The following is a 460-nucleotide window of genomic DNA, read 5'->3' as shown; positions in this document are numbered from 1 at the left end:
AATCATTTTTCCCTGAAAATAGTATATACTCTGGTGGTATATTAGTTAGGATGGTTTTGGCTGCAAAAACCAAAATGACAACCAAATGCATGCTGGCCTATGGTTCTTAGTCTTGTGTCCCCATACAAGGAAGAGAGATGCCACATCTCCATAAAAATGTTCCACGTGGGCAGAAAAGGGGGCAGGAAAACCATGGACCTTCCCTCATTTTATCAGGAAAAGTAATCTTTCCTAGTTGACACAGGTGGCTCCTGCCTCACATTTCATCACATGATTGCATTCAGATAAGTCATGTGCAGTGGACAGCAGAATTCCTAACATGCTTAAATAGAGACTTTCAAAAAAATTGTATCACAAACGTTAGAAGAAAATGTACTTTCCATTATGGGCTTCATGAAGAAATGCTTTACTGTTATATTATTGATACATCTAAGAGATTCTATAACATATATTATATAGT

This window comes from Myotis davidii, unplaced genomic scaffold (genome assembly GCF_000327345.1).
Source record: "Myotis davidii unplaced genomic scaffold, ASM32734v1 scaffold14, whole genome shotgun sequence".
In the NCBI taxonomy this organism is placed as follows: domain Eukaryota; kingdom Metazoa; phylum Chordata; class Mammalia; order Chiroptera; family Vespertilionidae; genus Myotis; species Myotis davidii.
Note: the sequence above shows the minus strand (reverse complement) of the source record.